Raw genomic sequence first — 19,237 nt, 5'->3', positions numbered from 1 at the left:
GATAAAGGCAGTTGATCTGCCGAAACGTGTCTCTCTTAATTGCTAGGTCAAGGGAGACCCAACACAATAAAGATAAGGATGGATCCTGCAGACTTTGTGTGCATGTCCCCTTCTTTTTTGGAAGTAGAATGTGGGTGGATGTTTAATAAAGCATTGCGGTGACGCTTTTGCACGCACCACCAGTTGTTCTGTGCCACTGATAGAGACCGCAAAAATAGAAATGGAGGATGGAAATTGGCGAGCCCTCAAACTGCATACCGGGAAGAGGCAATAGAGGCATGGTGTGTGGAGGAGGCGAGGACTCGGCACAGGGAAGTCATGTGATTTGCAGCATGGGTACCATGTCCTCCTGCTATGGACCGGTACCCTCACTCAAAAGGCCGGCTGCAATCTGGTGACTAGGCACTGTGACAGTATCGTTTATATGGTGAGATCTATGGACAGATGATTTATGTCACTTATGGGCAGGCCTCCCCCGACTTCGCTAAACAGCTATAACTGATGCTAATGGTGGCAGATTGCAATGACTCAGGTGGAACTCACTGATGGATTATTGGGCTGGTAGTATTGCCAGTGTTCACAGAGAACTGAATGGGCAAAATGCCAGCTGTACTTTTACTACCTGTCAGCCAATATGGAGCAATTCAGTAAAATTGTTGAGTTCTTGAGCATTAAAGGAGCCGTGAATTCTGAGAATGGAAGGTAGCAAAGACTGCATAATTTAGCTGTGTTTTAGTGCTGTATTAGTGGACAAAGGAGCATAGGAAATAGATTCTGCCGTTGCAGTTCCTGATAATCCAGTCCCTATTTTACATCAAAGAGAAGCTGAAATGGGTGAATATCAATAGTATGACTGTTCATGTCAGCGAAAAGAACAATATTTATGTTTGTATTTTTGCATTCAAGGCTGGCATATTGTTTGATTTATGTTATGCACACCTGCAGCTTGTGAAATAATGGAGTGAATTGTCATTGGGACAGACTGCAAACAATGATGAAGTACATTATCTATGTTTATTGCTTTTTAGTATTTAAATGAAGCACCAACATGGCAGTTGATCTGCCAAACCCATCTCTCTTAATTGCTGGGTCGAGGGAGGTCCAACACAATAAAGATATGGATGGATCCTGCAGCCTTCGTGTGCATGTCCTCTTCTTTTTTGGAAGTAGGATGTGTGTGAATATATATATATATATATATATATATATATATTCACACAAAAAAACAAAGGTTACAGGGACGTTATAGAATGGAAATAGAATTAAAAAGCCTTAGACATTCACTAACAAAACCAAAGGTTACAAGGACGTTATAGTTAAGTTCAGATTTTACGCAAACACAACCATAGAAATTCAGCTCAGCAGTTATAGTTATCTCAAGCAACAATAACTCATGCACTAAGGTAACTATAACTCGCGCCCTCGCCATGCACAGTTTTCGTATCAATAATTTCACTGCAAATGTTGCAGTAATATTATCAATGATGTCATAGAAGATGTCATGAGTAATGTAATCTGTGGGGTAATTAGCAGTGCATTGCGAGGGCGTGAATTAATAATGAGATATCCTCACTTCCAAATGCAACTAGCATTTTGGGGTGTTGGAGAGAAAAGCGGATTGTCCCCTAACCTTTGTTTTAAATTTGTCTTAATTGTGCATTATTTTTAATGAATTATTGATCTCATTTATTTACCCTTCCTATGCCCCTAGATTTGTGAGGACCTGTTTGTGTAGAAGAAATGTGACCGCAGCTGTCAGTTCACAAGATACAGCCAGTTTAAAGTTTCATTCCCCCCTCCCACCCCCGCCATCCAGCACCAGGAAGTCTTAACATCATCAGTGGTTGCAAATTATTGTACTTTCAAATTCATGCTAACCTCCTAGTGTGTGGCCACTGGGACCATCTTTAAGACATGAACACTGCCTCACTTCACCTCCTTTGTGAGCCGTGGCCAGTGATTCCAGTTTGGATGAGCTCTTCAGGCCACTTTTGGATAGCAGGCTTTGTTGGGAGTCTCCTGTGAGGCTGCTCTATCTGTGGAGTACCTCACATACAATGTAAGGTTCGGGAACAGGAGTACAGAAATAAATCCTTCAGCTTGAACTGTATTGCTTGTATCTCATCACACAGTTGATGACACCAAAGGCAACATATTAGTCCATATTTTTATTCATTTTAACATCATTTCTTCAACAATAAATTTACATCTCAAATTAACAAACATCTCCGTTTCAAAAGTATCAGTTAATGATAATCATTATCAAAAAAACATTATCAACAACCCCTTGAATCCCTAACTTTACACATTCCCACATTCTCACAGATCACTCTAATTAAAAACAAAGGGCTTCGGACAACATTTACAATACCATGATACAGTGCCTATTCAATGTATCAGTTCTTTATGCACTTCTGGTTGATGTCTGATGACCCTAAAACACGGTCGATTCACATTTAGATGGATACTTCTCTCACGCGTCCACCTTGATCCGGGCCGAACTCCAGTGACTTGCATACCATACGGAGGGGTTCAGGACTTTTGCATTTCAAATAAGCACCAATTCTAGATCCATATTACGTACTTAGTCTTAAATACTCAATCGTGGGTGTCTTATAGGACCTGGTGCTGCATCTATTTATTGAATTTATGGTTATAACCAAGTATCCCTATAAAGATACACTATAAACCAAGTATCCCTTTAAAAATACACATAGTGTCCAGTGCCTTTTTAGTGGTGCATCAACAAGCAGGCAGCATCCCCACATCCTTGCCAGCCCACACCATCTTCAAAAACAGCTGCATAATTCACAAAGCTATCATGATGAGCACCTCCTCTTCTCTTACAGACAAGCTCTGGTGGATCTCGGCATATCCACAGCCACAGCTACAACACCATCAGGCCGCAGACTAAGAAGTGTGAAAAAGACAGCAGGTATTTTCCATCTATACACTCAGCATCTGGACCAACATCGCCGTATTGTTCGGGATCAACCCAACGCTGCTCTAATTTAGGAAAGAGTTGAAAACTCACCTTTTTTAAGGACATTACATCACAATGCATTACCCATCCACATCTCAGCTTCTTCTCCTCTTGCTCATTGACATTATGCTTGTCTTTGATCATGGTCAGTGATCTGCTGCTTTTGGCTAGGTTTGCGCCATAGAACTGTCACATCTGTACATACATACAGTACCGAATTCTAAACAGTGCTTTGCAAGGGCAATCTAGATCTGAAATCTCTATCTCTCAGCACGCAAAGCTACTGCTAAGCTGGGCTGAGATGTAAATTTATTGTTGAATAAATTATATTGAAATGGATAAAAATATGAACTGATATGTTGCATTGGGTGTCACAAATGTAAGATGAGATACAAAAATAAAAGAAAAGAGGTAAGCGGGAGGATTTATTTTTACTCGTGAGGCTTGAAGGAGGGTCAAACCAGTTGAATGTGTATGTGAGTGAACTAGCATGCGGATTCAACGCATAACCCACCCTTCCAATAATGAGTGTCCCTGAAGCACTAGGTGGCTCTCCAGTGCAGATTCCATGGAAAAGGAAGGTAAAAAACAAAGGAAGGGTGGTAAGGTACACTTTGTCATGAACTGGTAGAAGATGCTGTCAGTTCTTCACTCAAGATGGACCTTTGTTGTGTTTCATATGGCAATCAGTGCACATCGAAGTGGACACATCTGCCATAGTATGTTGTGCAGAAGGTCGATAATATCAGTCGATTAAAGAATAGGGGTTCACTTATCAGCTGTGACTGACCCCACAAACTACCATGAAACGTCTTGGAATCTTAGCACCACATAATAAGACCTGCAAGGTGGACAGCAAACACAGGCCAAGCACATTCCACCAACAAGTAAGAATAGAGGAACAAATAGGAAGTTAGAAGATGAGAAATGCAAGGGACCTAATATAGAACAAAGCAATAATGGTGCAAGATGGCAAAGACTGCTGAAACGTGTGTGTGTGTGTGTGTTTGTTTTTTATTTCTTTGTTTGTTTTTTATAAAAAAGCACATTGTAGGGACTGGTTCGGTCCTCATAGCATGGGTGAACCGGGACAGAACCAGACAAGCACTATCTTTATGAGGACCGGTCACAGTAGTGTGTTTATGTACCTTGGAGTGAGTGTATCAAAAAAGTCAAAGTGCAGTTAGACTTGCTTTGGTGCGGTTTGTAACCTACCCCACTATCAAAGCGTGCTTGGAGCTAGAATAGTAATTACACACTTCATTACGGTCAATTGCCGGTCCACGTAAGTATAGGCATGTTATGTTGTGTGAGTGTGTGTCAGAGAAATTCCAATTTCCTAACTTGCTGATTCCTGACACCTGTTAAGTTGAGAAGATATTTGTCGGGTGTGCCAATATCCTATTCAGTACAACACATGAATGCAGGATCCTTTCATCCAACTACAACTTATTGTGTGGCCCTTGAGACGTTTCAGAAGACAACTGAGTGAGCGTCTTAGTATTTGTTTATCACGATCCATGGCGCCAGCATTTGTGATTTGCATATGAAAGTACAAACAACTGTACTAACTTTGTGAAGAGTCTAGTGCTTAGCGCCTAAGTGATATAGTGCCATTGGGCAGCTCTAGCTAAGAAACAGGCTAGAAAGCTTGTGTTTTCTTTTTCTAAAAGTAAAGCACTAAATGGAAATTGATTTTTTAAGAGATATTCAGGCACTTAAATGAGTTTACTGAGTTCCCAAAGTCTTATCCTTATCACCTCTTGCGTAAGCATTGGGTTGCTCTCTCTCACTATCCTGAGAGCCAACTGCTCAAGGGGTGTACTTAGTTTGAAGCCCAATAGTAAGGTGGACCCGGACACCAGAGGTATTAGACAGCAAATGTTACAACGGGAGCCCAGTAACCTCTGATTGCCTTGAGGAATTCTCTTCCACAAAACAAGGTCTCACCACAGCTGCCGGAAGTAGGGGCTCTGGGAGTGCTGCAGCCCACTGGGGTGAGTGCTTGCAATGTTCAACACTCCGTCCATCATTTCCTCTGGTTTTTGCAGTGCTGCAGCCCGCCCAAACAATCATGCTGCGGTTCAGAATGTCAATGCGCACTAGAGATGCATTTTTATCTTGTTTCATTTCATGAACGTTCAAAAATAGAGGTCAAATGTCAGATGATGTATTATTTGTAACATGGAGATTGGTGTCTACTTTTCGATCACTGACTGCAAATTGTGAGGCATCTGTAAACTTAACGATCTGACGATCTCGCTCAGTACAGGGAGTGTGAAAGTATCGGCCACATGATGTCAATTTTTTTAACACACAACAAATTTTAAATCCCTGCAAATGAACTGTGCAAATATTCCATAATATATCAGCAGTTTGTAAAGTACAAATGAAGCACAATTTTTGTAATTAGGAATTATGATGGAAACAAACGTTTTACTAGGATCAAAACAAATCAAGACACTATACTTGATGATGCGCAAATGATCATTATTTTCTGAAAACCCATTTCCACACATTATCCTTTGTGCGCTGCATCGTTTTACCAGTACAACTGCGTGTTTGTGCACATTTAGTGGCAATTTCAATGGAACATGTGCTTACTTTAAATGAAAGCTACCCCATTATGCTTTAGTAATATATTTGGGACAGTGTGCTCCAAAATATACCCCTGTCTACATACTACACCCGTCCCATTCTCCTGCTGAACGGGCGTAGTTCATTTTTTTTTTTCATTTTACTTTTGTGGAGTTTTATACAGCGTGAACTAGACCCGAAGGTATCAAAGCTTTTTACATAAGCACCAGTTATGTTACAGACGGACACATTCATTTCTGTTAGGCATTTGTTCTTTATGTGACACTTACATTTTTCACAATCCCATGACTTACGTGATATAACACTAATTACAGCACCCCCATTCTGAAAATTGTTCCAGCACCACTGGGTCTCACAACATATATGCACAGTACATGTACCAACTACTGCCAGCACTAATCAGTTGCTGTAACCCCTTTCAGTGTCTTCTCACCTCGGATCCTACTGGGCATCCCTGTTATATGTTATATATTTGCTGTCTGGTCCAGTGCGCGCCCTTTTTCTACTAACCCCTTGTCTCCATATGTAGTGGCACAAAATCATGTCACCTTTACCTACTCATTCCAGTGTGCTTGCTTCATACCTATGCCTCTGACCACTAATCGTGTTCCCTCCCCCATATCTTCATCCAACTCTCTCTCACTAATACTTTTGTCAATACACACAAACCTCCACTCTGCTTACCCTCTGCTTCCTTTCCTTATCTGGAAAGAGATCACAGGATTCAGTGCTGTAACCTCCCCACCGACCCCCATGTATGTAGTCGCTTTTCGTTTTCCTAGAATCCAAATCATTTTTTTAAACCTATACTTTATCTGTGATGAAATGCGTACAATGTTTAGTCTACCAATAACTTTAACAAGTTCTTAGTTTGAGAGATCTCGCCAGAAACGTTTTTGTTTTTATGGTATGCCAACAGACGCTTTCTGACACTGGATGTTTTAGAATATTCTCAGCACCACCTTCTGAGTAGATGTCATGGGATTTGTTATCTCATAAAGAAACAGACACAACAATATGGCATTTGATGTCTAGCGTTGTCGCACGCACCTATTGCATGTCAGAATAAATCTACGGCAGCGGTCTCCACCCTTTTCTGTAGTAAAGGCTACTTATGTGGAATGAAAGTCATCCGGAGCTACTGATGTTGTTAGTGTTGTAATAGTGGCCAAAACAAGCAAGTTTACATTAGTGTCCATCATATGCAAGATTACCAGCAGTGATTATCTCAGTGCATGAAGCAGGACTGCCAGCAGTAATGTAAAAATGGCTTTGTCAATTTGGAATGCCTCTGCAAGGGTAAGACATACCAGTCATAGCTGCAATGCTCCTGGCTCCAGAGTAATAATATTGTAATAACTAACATATTTTGGAAATTCAGCCATTTTTCTCCAAAAAGTCAGCTTATAAGTTCTGAAAATATACACATTTCAATCTCAATTGGAGCCTTTTCAATTTTAGTGTACCGATAGTAATTCAATTAAGCAAACGTTTCTAATTCAGTAGCGTGGGTTGCACACAGGAGACCTACTCACATGTAGATGGAGAGCAACCAGTAGCTCACAAGCAAGTCGTTGGAAAAGAGTGAGTTACAGAAATAGTGTTGGATATATATATAATGTGCTTTTCCAAGTCTAGAATGTGCTTTTCCAAGTCTAGCACAATGACCCTAGCAAGACTGGGGAAATTGATCTACAGCATCAGGCTCGTCTTAAAAAAGGCAAATGAACGAAACAAAACTCTGGAGCAATGTATTACAAACCCAAGGAATGACAGTGAGGTGGGCTTGTAACTGCATTGACGCTTCTCCGTACTTCTAGCATCCCCCCCAGGACAGAGCCATACAGGAATACATACCCATGGTCAATGGACATCTGCCACAGTTGCACAATGTCATCCATCCCCATAGAACAATGTGGGCTTTTGGATTGCCATAAAGCCCTACCTCCGCTTCCACAAACCCTGGGGAAGGCGATTGTGGTGGAACTGGGAAGGGGCGGCAAACTTCTTTTATAAAAAAAATGTTTTAAATAGGTTTTTTTTACTCATTGTTTTAGCTGTAACATGATGACTGCTTTTCATGTAATGATTTTAATTAATTGTACAGTTAACAATAAATACAAATATATTATGTCCTACATGTTTTTAAAAATAATAGTGTCCCACTGGGCTTAGATTTTCTATTACTAACTTTAATAGAAAATATTTTTGTAAACAATATTAAGGACACTATATTTATATCAGATTATGGTATTCATCTTGTGTGTTTTTTTTTATATGCCACCATATCCCTGCTCCATTTAGGGCATATGTGTCTCTAATCATTACAAGCATCACTTGGTCACTTGTATGGCACAAGTGAAAAGTTCTTAGATTTGAGTGTTTTGGTGTCACTGTCTGACATGATGTGCCTTGGAATGGTGCAATGGTGTCCCTTTAAATGATTTTGAATGATATATACGCCTGTCTCTCAAACTGGGTGACATAGGATAACGCAGGCTTGCAGCTGGCGGTAAATCAAAGTACACATGACTCTTAATTAGTGAAGAAGACATACTGCTGGAGGTAGAGTGCTGCTGAGAAAGAGATCCAGAAAGCCGTGACCAGAGAGTACAGGTGGCTACCAGGCTGCAGGCAAAAGGGTTGTGTGCATGGCTGCAGCCTGCGAGGCAGATTTCAAAAGAAAGCGCTTTCTTCCTTCGTCCTGGACCCTCTCATGCATGAACAGCTCTGCTGCCAGGGTTCTGGAGCTGCTGGTGCCAGGAGGCGGATATTACTAGGAGCGGTGATTCGATTTGTGAGTCACTGTGGTATTTGTGAGTCACCAAGAAGAAAAAGTACAGCAGCAGTGTGATCTGCAGCCTGGGGCGTCTGGCGGTCCCTAACTTCAGGTACCACGTATACAAAACAAAAGTATACAAAAACAAACAGTGACGGATGGAATGCCTGAATTACTCTCAGCCACTGGTAACCACTCGGGGCAAAATCCCAATCCATCAGTATTTTGCACACAATGCCACCTCATTTTGGACCCAGCTATATGCAAATCAGTTTCAACCTTGCTCTAATAGGAATAGTCCAGACTAAACTGCCAAGCCAGGTCCTCCTTGAACCAGAACATAAGCAACCCAGGACCGGTTTTGCCCTAGTTAAGGGCTCATCATCCAGGTACAGCTTAGTTCCAGTGACACAGTGTGCATGGGGCCATGTCAGGTAACAGCTTGATCTGCAAAGGCAATAACAAACACAACTATGGCAGCACTTTCCAGCTACAACTTTCCTGCACAGCTGTCCACCTATAGGGCCATTAGGTGCTTCACTAACAACATGTATACTCAGATTTGCACCTTGCACTGATATCCTCACTGGGACATTCACATGGCTTGACTTGCACCATGCATTACCATCCCACTGTTTATGTATTCAACAGAGCTCTTAAAATGTACTTCTGTCATGATGTGCCACATGCTGCTATCAAAGTAATGAGATATCCCCAGTACTCTTATAATGCACCTCTATTTGAGCTTTACCGTGCAAAGGTGATCAAGTAATGAAATATTGACCAAGCTCTCATAATGCATCTCTGCATCCTCTGGAATTCCAGTGGCGAGAGATCTGCTGACCTCTCATGAAACAAATCCCTATACCATGCACTAATATTCCAATAAAAGACTATAAGAGAGTTTTGACAAAGCACTTTTATACTGATCCATACCTCGAGCTTATATTCCAATGCTGAACTATTAACAGTGCTCTCAATACAAACCTCTATAGTGACTTGCACCATTCTTTGATGTCCAAGTACTGAGATATTCATAGCAGTCCTTGAATTGAGCCGGTGGTTTCCGGTGCTCAGCACATGCACTTAATCAACACCGATGCCTTTCATAAGCACCAGTTAAGGACACATTCATTTACGGGGAGATTAAGTGATTTGCCAAGAATCACAGGATGTTGAGCTGACTTTGAGACTCGAACCTGGTACCCCAGCTCCGAAGTCTACAGCTCTGGCCATTATGCCATATCCTCCCCCCTCTTTCATGATTAATAGTTGGTTCCGTTTTAGGCGGCACTAACAGGAAAAATGGGTTGGTGTAAGCTGCCTCCTGATGAGATCCCTGGCACTTTTTTAGTTTTTTTTCGAATTAACCAGTGATTCACAGTGTTCTTAGAGTGCACATGTATGGTGGCCTGCTGCACTTCCAGTGATATCCCAGTACTGGTATGTTTACAGGGCTAAAACAATGCTCCTATGTACTTACTTGCATCACGCACCACTATGGTGTAGTGAGACATTGACTGGGAATCCGCAATGCCGGTCTTTTTTTTACATCCATCTTGCATGGATATTGCGGTATGGCAAAAGGAAACACTCAATGCCGCCACTGAGCCGCTGATTGCACCGTGACCTGCACCGCACTTTGTACCGCCTCATGTCACATAGTCGCCCTGTTTTCCCCGCCGCTCCATATTGACATCGAAGCCGTTGCCTGCCTGGGGGCACCGCTCGTACGTTACTCAATGTAACGCCCCATCCCACACCGCAGCCTTGGTTCACCGATGCTGGCACCATTGACTCGAGATCGCCTACAGATGACAGGACTTCAGCAATGACAACGCCCCTGTTTGCACCACGACCTGCCAGCACTGCGACGAGCACTGCCCAGCTTCGCACCGCAGCCCTGCTCTCACCCAAGTCACTGGACGGCGGCATTGAGCCGTTGCCGGCACCACGACTTTGGGGCACCACACGTCGCAGCATTCCACTTGACATCGCAACCCCCGCGCCTGCCGACTCCGGCGCTCCTGACTTCAACCTCACAGATCTACAATCTTGACATGCTTGACGTGTCGCTATCATCTTCAGAAACTCCCTTCAAATTAAAGCCCTTCCTACCATCCTCTTCCGTACATTCGAATGCCTATCCCTAGAACTTCAAGTACATCACGGCTCACCTTTCAGGTTCCATGCCATCTACCATCCACCTGGTAACTGCTCACCCTTTTTGGAGGAACTCACCGACTTCATCAGTGACCAATTGTCTCAAAGTGACAGACAGATCTTCCTGGGTGACTTCAATCTACACTGGGACTCTTTGGAAGACTCAGTTGCCAACAGGCTTGCCACCTTTCCCTCAGCCAATGAGCTTTTCCAACACTGCTCGGAAATTACACACTCTAAGGCCTCAATTCTGGACCTTGTTATATTTAAAGCAGACCTGCTCACTATTGCTCCCCATGTCCATGTAGACTGGTCAGACTACTTCCTCATTCCCTTCTGTTTTCACCTATCGCAACTCTCGGCCAACCCAAAAGGGCACCTACCTGGTTCCGCAACACTAAAAACATTGATCTTGACACTCTGTGTGACTCTGCTTTGCAATCACTTCCTAGACTTGACCCTAACGTAGATGTCAATGATCTCACCTCCCTGTCTTTGGAAGAGAAGTGATTTGAGGTCAGCTTTGAAAATCTGGATGGAGGCGGTGGCATGGAGCAATGGCGGAAGCGAGTTCCAGATTCTCACCGCATTACCTGAGAGCGATGGAGCCATCGATCTTTCCTCATTTGAAGGAGGGGGCTCAAGCAGAAACTTTTCCGCATTCCGAGAAGGTCTTGAGCCTCCTGACATTTTCAGTTTATTCGCCAGGTAACGAGGGGAGGAAGTGTGCAAGGCTTTATGGGTGATGCAGGCAGTTTTGTGCCACAGGGGCCGCAACACGAGACGGAATGGTCGGCCTACAAAAGCCCAACTGGTACAAGAACGAGCTCAAGCCATAAAGACGATGGAACGCATGGACAGCCCTGCATCCACCCACAGAACGGTCTCGGACTCTGATTCGACGATGGACCGAACATTGCCTCTCACAGCCTCACAACAGGCGGCGCTGTCGGGGGACGGACTGGCTCTCACCCCGCAGACTGCAGACGCTTTGGGGTGAATACCTAGGGTCTATCGAGACTCTCTCTGTGCGAACCTTATGTCACACACACCTAAGCAAGCTACCAGGACGAGTCACGTGTGGCAGCACGCCGAACACACGCCCCGCCCAGCGAGCGATAAGTAGCTGATACAGAACCAACTTTTATTTCTATTTGAATTGTTATTTTTTGTACGTTTGAATTGCATTTAAGTGTGAATGGCCAATTGCCCTTTGGCCAGTCGACCTGGGGTGGGATGTTGTTGTTTTTTTCTCTTTAATTTGTTAGATGAGTCGACCTTCTCCACTATTATTGTACTGACGCGGAAAATGTGGGTTACCAACGCATTCTCATTTTCCATTTCATTTCCTGTAGGCGCTATGTATGGGGGTGGTATGCGGGGAATGGGGTGGATTGCTGCACGTGCTCTCTTCGATGTTGGGGAGAAATGTCGGAGGATTATAGATTATTGACCTGGAATGTGAGGAGTTTGGCGGGATGCGCTAAACGGCACAAAGTGTACCAGTACCTGCGAACTCATAAGATTACCTTTGCAATGCTCCAGGAAACGCACCTTACCACACAAACACTTGCATCGCTTAGTAAGTGGTCATAGGCACCACATACTTGGGATATGCTAGGGGCACGCTGATATGGGTGGCTCCGAAGAACCCGCTCCAGATCACACGTTCCCGGGTAGACAGACAGGGCCGTTATGTTGTCATGGAGGGTCAGTTAAACGGGTCTCCACTGGAGCTAGTATCTCTATATGCCCCAAACTCTGGACAATCCCTGTTCTTACAATCACTTACGCCATCCCTGCTAGTGGACCCTATGGTCCCTACATATTGGGAAGGTGACTTTAATGGGGTATCCGACCTGGACCTGGATTGCTCCTGTCCCCCTCTTTTTGGGGCACAGTCCATTAAGCTGGCACAATGCATGAGAGACTGGATCACAAATATGCAGGTCCATGACACATGGTGTAGTAAATATCCTTTGACACGTACATACTCGCACTACTCAGCGCTGCACACATTGTATACTAGTATAGATGTTATATATTGTTCGGCTAATGCCCTGCACACCATCTCCCAGGCGGATTATTTGCCGCGCACACTCTCGGACCACAACCCGTTAGTGATAAGCCTATCCTGGGGTGCGAAACGACCTGATATATCGACCTGGCGGCTGCCATGCGTCTTGTTCGCCGACTCATCATACCGGGCCACTCTTTCGAATTCCATTATCTCATATTTTTCAACGAATGCCGGTACTGCCTCGTCCATAGGTACTGAATGGGAGGCTTTTAAGGCGGTCCTTTGAGGGCCATGCAATTTAAACCACGTATGGGGCCCGTAAATCACTGACGGATAAACTGGAGACTAATGAGACGGAACTACAGAGATGTGAGCAACTCATTCTTACAGACCCCCAGATGGGCCCATCCTTGGCCCGAGCCCGACTGGCTTATAAGAGTGCAATGGATGATCTTTGCTCGTTGGATTACAAGACATATCTCGCGCGGCGACATACAGAGGGTGACAAAGCAGGTAAGCTGCTAGCAAGGTTACTGAAATCTGACACCTCTCAACCCCCCATTACCGCCATACGCACGTCCAATGGCACTCTTGTGAATACACAGGAAGAGATTAACCAGGCCTTCCTAGAACATTACATGAAGTTATATGTGGCTCGTGTCTCCTGGACCCTGTTCTCATACAAGATTTTCTTGATGAGCTCCAAGTCCCGCAAATTCTACCAGCGCACCATGATGCCCTGGAAGAACCCATCACTGTGTCCGAAATAGAGGAGGCAATCAGACAATTGGCGACCGGAAAGTCACCGGGGACAGATGGTTGGCCATCTGAATTCTACCCCATGTACGACAATAAGCTGCCGCCGCGCTTGGCTGACATGTACTCTGAAGCCTTCAAGAAAGGCGAGCTCCCGCCCACTTTGAGGGAAGCCACGCTAGCGGTGCTACCAAAACCGGGTCGGAACCCTCTTTTAATGGCCTCTTACCGCCCCCTATCAATGTTGAATGTAGACTATAAGATTATTGGCAAGCTACTGGCGAATAGGCTGATTGCGTCGGTCGCTTTGCTGGTCCACGAAGACCAGAATGGTTTTATACCAGGAAGAAACACGGGATTGAATTTGCGACGTCTATTCACATTGCTGGAATGGGCGAGAGGAGGAGAGACAGGAATGCCTTGGATAGCCTCTCTGGATATTGAAAAGGCGTTCGATACTTTAAGTTGGGAATATCTGCTGACGGTGTTGTCAAGGTTTGGTATCGGCTCTAATTTCTGGAAATGAATACGATTACTGTACTGTAGACCACAGGCTAGGGTGAAAACAAGTCTGTTTTATTCCTCACTTTTCGCAATAGCGCGAGGTACACAACAGGGTTGCCCCTTGTCGCCGATACTTTTTGCCCTGGCTATGGAACCACTTGCGTGTAAATTACGACAACGGGTAACAGAGTGGGGCCTGTTTGTGGACCGCCGATGGCACATAGTGTCGCTGTATGCAGACGACGCCCTGATTTATTTACATGGCCAGACTGAGATACTTCAGCAGATAATGGACCCGCTAAATGCTCACGCACTGGTGTCGGGACTGCGGGTTGATTGGGCTAAATTGGTGGTGTTCCCCATGACGCCAATGTCACTGGCCATGAGACAGACCGTGCCACAAACGGTACTGGAATGGGCGTTTGACACGTTTAAATTTTTGGGGATACAGATATATCAATCGGGGGCGGATATAATAGGCTGTAATTCAGGGCGTGCTATTACTAGAGCCCGGTCAACTCTTCCATTCTGGTCAAGTCTCCCCTTGTCCCCAATGGGTCGAGTGGCAATCTCCAAGATTCTGATCCTTCCGCGGCTACTATATTTCTTCTCTGCACTCCCCTATATCCTGCCACAAAAACTTTTCAGGGATCTGGAATCTCTTCTGATCTCCCTCATTTGGGGACATTCTAGAGCCAGAGTGGCTTTGCATAAATTGTTTCTCCCGTTATCGGAGGCGGTCTGGGTGCCCCGAATTACGAGTGCTATTATGCTGCAGCTCAATTGCTATGGCCAATAAGATGGCTTCCCCAAGAGTAATCTTACTGAACTGATCACTGTGGCCATTGCCTGGGATTGTCCAACACTATTGGAATGGTTGTCGGGTACCACAACACCGGCCCAAAAACATCAAGGTAACATACTAATGATGGCGGCTAGACAAAGTTGGTCCAGATACGTACTCCCTAGGGGCCGGGCTGCCCCATACGCCTCCAGTTTGCATCTGGAGGTGCTTCCCGGCACTTATACCCGCAACGTACGTTCGGAACTTGGATCTTGGAGGGAGGGGGGTTGGACTATTGGGGTGACATGTACGTCGACTCACAACTGCAAACGTTTGAAGATTTGCTGGACGCATACGAGATACCACGAGGTTCCTTTCTCCTACATGCCTTCCTTACTCGCCACTTCTTACAAACGTGGGGTAATGACCGGACAGAGCCACACACATCGCATCTACTACATACACTATTGACGCATGGCAAGGGCCGACATGCAGTAACGGCCATATATACTTCCCTTAGGCTAGATGATCCACCCGCGTTGGCGACACTGCGAGAGTACTGGGACGCAGAACTAACAACCACCATATCGGACAAATACTGGGCGCAATGCCTTGGCCACCCAAAAACGGTCTCACCCACCGCTAGGTTGAAATACACCCAGTTTAACTACCTGCACCATGCGTACCTCACGCCCCACAGACTAGCCCGCATGAACCCAACCTCTATTGACAGGTGCCTCAGATGCCATAACACAGAGACTACATTTACGCATATGGTATGAACTTGCATAAGTTTACAACGATACGGGAGCACAATAGCAAACGTACTTACAGACGCAGTGGGGTCCCAGATACCACTACAACCCACTCACTTCCTGCTCGATGCTACAAAGCGCACTGCGTCGCGTAAAGCTCTGAATAAATTCCTGGACCTAGCCTTAGTCCTCGCTAAGCGTAAAATAGCCGTGGCGTGAAAAGCCCAAGTGGGCCCCAGTGTACGCTCATGGCTGTTGGATCGTAGGAGAGCATTGGTATCGGAGCACACAAATCAGCTAGCACGGGCTTCGCGAGTGCTGGAGTGGGGTTTTCTTTAAAAAAATTGTATACCCTCTCCATTTTGCATGTTTACATTAATAAGAATAATTAATTAATAGTAACTGTATTAATTGTTTGCTGTGTGAATTGACCAACATTACTAATATAAGAAATACACGTGCGAATTGCATTTGCATGGCCTAATTAATAACGTAAACTAATTTCGTATGCATATTAATTATAGACAATTAGAAATTGCATGGTTATATGTTGCTCTCGTGATGTATTCGTGATTTGTGCTTTATTAATTTGAATATAACCTCCATTAAGTGTTGCTTCTGCTAGATAAATACACACACATATGGATATTAGTAAGGGGATAACATTTTATTAGTCATTTCCATGTATTAATGACGTTTTTGTGTTTCTTTGCTTAAGTTGACCATTTGGTGGCCACAAAATGGCTGACATCCCTATCAGACGAATTGACTTCATTTGTGAACATCTCTGGGTGAAGTACGCATGCGTCGCCATCAGCTGCAGTGGCCTTTGAACGACCCTAACTCAACTGTGCCACCCAAGGACACACCGGGCTACCAGCCAGCTGCTCTGAAAGAAACAATGAAAAGATACTATTCCGGGGAGGAAAAAAGAACTATATCTAAAGACACATTATCCGTATGGGAAAGATGTTGAACAATTTTAAACGGACCAATTAGAAACGTTCAAAATATCATTTGTTACTCTTTGGAATGTAATTTTACTATAAAAATGGTAGAATAGAGAGGTTGGAAAGCGAGACCCTTCAGAAGATTTTCGATTTCCTGACGTTATGCTGACGGAGAGGACGGTGACACTGCAGGACAGCTGTTTCCAAAGACTCTGGCAGTATGAACCGATGACCAAGATTTTGACTTAGAGGGCGACTTTTAGCCAGAATAGGTAACTATGATGATCTATTGCTTGATTAAACCAGAGACTCGAATTTCAATTATTTAGATAAAATTTAAGATTTATTACAAGAACTGTGTTGGGTCGTTATTATGAGAAAATGTATTTATGTAAATAATGTTATAGATTTTGTTATCACTCTAACCTGCAGCTAGCTGATCCATGGCCTATTCATGGGAGGAGTACTAAAAGGTGAAGTTTAGGTCTGAATAAATAGGGATATATGAGTACTTCCTTCCATTACAGCGAGTGGAACAATCGCCTCCTAGGAAACAGGTTATTAGAAGGATGAATGTTGGTGTTATGGGCCCCACCAGCGAATGTAGTGATTGTGTGTGATCTATGATCTGTGACGAAGGGAGGGATTTTGCATTCCGCGCTGCAACAGTTTTTCTTGGTAGCAGAGATATGGTTAGCTACTGTTTTGGTTTAGTGATCATTGCTTGTAAATAGCTTACTGATTATTGATTGGTATTGATTAATGTACTAACACTATATGTTGAGTTACGTTGAGTTATATGTTGTTAGCACGGCTTCTGGGATGTAGGAAGTCGGAAGTTTGTAACAGTTCCATAGCAGAGCAGAGGCAAGCGCTGCTCTTGGGAAAGACGGAGATGTTGTTGCCCTGTAGGTACACAGGGGAAACGTGTGACAAGTGAAGTTGCACGGCGCATTGTCTGGGTTCGATTCGGCGGCATCGTCGTGTGTTGCCATTAGAAATATTATTGGTGTGAGAGAAGTGTGTATGAAAGCAAAGGTTACCTGTGAAATTTTGGTCTTTAAGTACCAGGAAACCAATTGGCATACCGATAACACTTATCACTGAAAAGGTAGCAGGTGTTCTCTGAGCTTGTTAGAAGGACAAAGTAGAGGGAAGCGCTGCTTTGTTAACGTGTGTCATAATTCTGTAGTAGGACAGACTGTTCGCTGTTCTCGGGAAAGACAGGATTCTGTGCATATGTACTACATTTTCTTGTATGTACGAGTGTGAATGTAAAGGCATTAAGGTTGATTGCGAAACTCTAGGTTTATTTCTTAAATGCTAGAGAAACAATTAGCTAATGCTTGCTAGAAGGGTGAAGTAGAGGGATGTGCTACTTTATCAACGGAAGTAACGATTCCGTAGTAGGGCAGAGGTAAGCGCTGCTCTCGGGAAAGACGGAATTCTCGTGAGAAAGGTCTATTGCTGTTCTTTGGTTAGTGAAGCGGACAATGGAGATGTTTTAGTGTTGTTACTAATAGAATTGTAAAAAGTTGCAATAAGAGTTCACGGGGCGGACTTGTAAAGGAGGGGTAGACAGGAGCAGAGCTGCCACAGCGGCTGCTGATGTCAAAACGACCGCGCTGGGATTGGACAGTCGGTCAGATGTGTGAAACGCCCCAGATTGGTGCGTTAGTGTAAAGCCGCGCTGGGATTGGAGAAGTACAGGGTGACGTAAACGCTCCTCATTGGTGCGTTAGCGTAAAGTCGTGCTGTGAGTGGACAGAATAGCGGTACAGTTGTAAGAGACTAGCGATACACAGAAACTAAGAAAATGTATTACCAGCCACCATATAGGGAAAATAAATCCTGGTTTGGTAAAGTTAAAAGGTGGTTCAAGAAAGATAAACAGGTCAAAACTAGGGAAGAACAGTTAATTCCTCCACCGAAGACTCCCACAGCCTTAATGATTGCGAAATATGGATATCATACATGTATTTGGGTAGATAATTGGGTAAAATATACCAAGGACGATGGAGTCCTGGCATTTCCTGAACATGGTTCCTTTAATTTGGCGGTTTTAAGGAATCTGCGCCAAAAGATGATGTACTTAGAACCAAGACCTAGACCGACGCAGTTTGAGGGATTGACAGAGTGGGAAGACGAAGTGAATGAGCGAGAAAAGCAAAGAAATGGTAGAAGTCACAGATATTTGTTTGGCAGGTCATATGGACATGAAACGCATGATGATCGAATGAAAAGATGGAGGAATGCAAGTGTGACTGAGGGTATGTTTCCTGTAAGAGCGGTAGGAGAGAATGAAGGAAGAAAATGTGTAAAAAAAAGGAATAATGTGGAATCAAGAGGTTACGGAGCAAATGATTCGGATGATGATGTGTTGGATGATGTGTTTTTATAAAAATCCACCACCGTACCGACCAGAACCAGAAATGTTGACACCAAATGCCCCAATGAGAGAAACATTACAAATTATCAAGACTGAGACTATGTCACCAGATTTAGAAAAGAGAAACTCCATCAGAGAGGTAGAAAAGAAATCGGAGAATAGAATAGATAGCGAAAATTCAGCGGAATTGGCCAAAACAACTCTAGAATTAACAGAGAAAATAAGAGAATTAACTAAGAATCTAGAAGCTGTAACAGTTCCAGTGACTATAGGTCCAGTAATGCCCATTTTTGAGAAGCAAAAGGATAGCGAACATTGCTTGACGGTTCCATACCGGAACAATAATGTGGTTGAGAGTCCAGAACGGAGTCAAATTGAAAATCCATGGGGACCGACAATAAATGTTTCAAATAATCCCTTTATAAATCAGAATTATGCTGAAAGGAGTAGAACGACAGTAGAAACTTTGTTGGAACCCCAGAGAAATCCAGAGCAGAGTAGTGTAGAAAACCCGGTAGGACCGTCTGAGGAAGAACTGAGTGAATGGTTAAGAGGG

The sequence above is a fragment of the Triturus cristatus genome, chromosome 3_2 (genome assembly GCF_964204655.1).
Source record: "Triturus cristatus chromosome 3_2, aTriCri1.1, whole genome shotgun sequence".
In the NCBI taxonomy this organism is placed as follows: Eukaryota; Metazoa; Chordata; class Amphibia; order Caudata; family Salamandridae; genus Triturus; species Triturus cristatus.
Note: the sequence above shows the minus strand (reverse complement) of the source record.